Genomic DNA, 477 nt, shown 5'->3' on the forward strand with positions numbered 1-477 from the left:
TACACGAATCCAAGCTGGATTTGAACCAGAAAGGTCAGTCAGCCGTTTAATTTCACTTGTTTTTATATCTACTAACATTGACTTTATATCTGCTGCCCCACTGTCGCAGAGTGCACATGGGGAGCTTTAATTGGCATGGATGGTTTCTTTTTTCCAGCCTGACCCGTCTCACACTGCATTAGCAATGTGTTATGGGATCTCACTCCCACAGGAGTGAAAAAGACAAGGGTCAAAACAAACAAACAAATCATGCATGTTTTGTAGAAGAAATACATCTGCATTTCATTTGTGAATTTCACCAGTGTGGGATCCCCAAAGGACTTCTTATTTTATCTTATCGTATTGTATCATATATTTCTTGTTTTGTTTTTTGTCACATTAGACCATTCATGCAAGAACATTACCTTAATATCATAAAACCTATTTACAGGACATGTCTTAAATATGTACATACACACACACACACACACACACACA

This window comes from Cynoglossus semilaevis, chromosome 6, assembly GCF_000523025.1.
Source record: "Cynoglossus semilaevis isolate Cse_v1.0 chromosome 6, Cse_v1.0, whole genome shotgun sequence".
Classification (NCBI taxonomy): Eukaryota; Metazoa; Chordata; class Actinopteri; order Pleuronectiformes; family Cynoglossidae; genus Cynoglossus; species Cynoglossus semilaevis.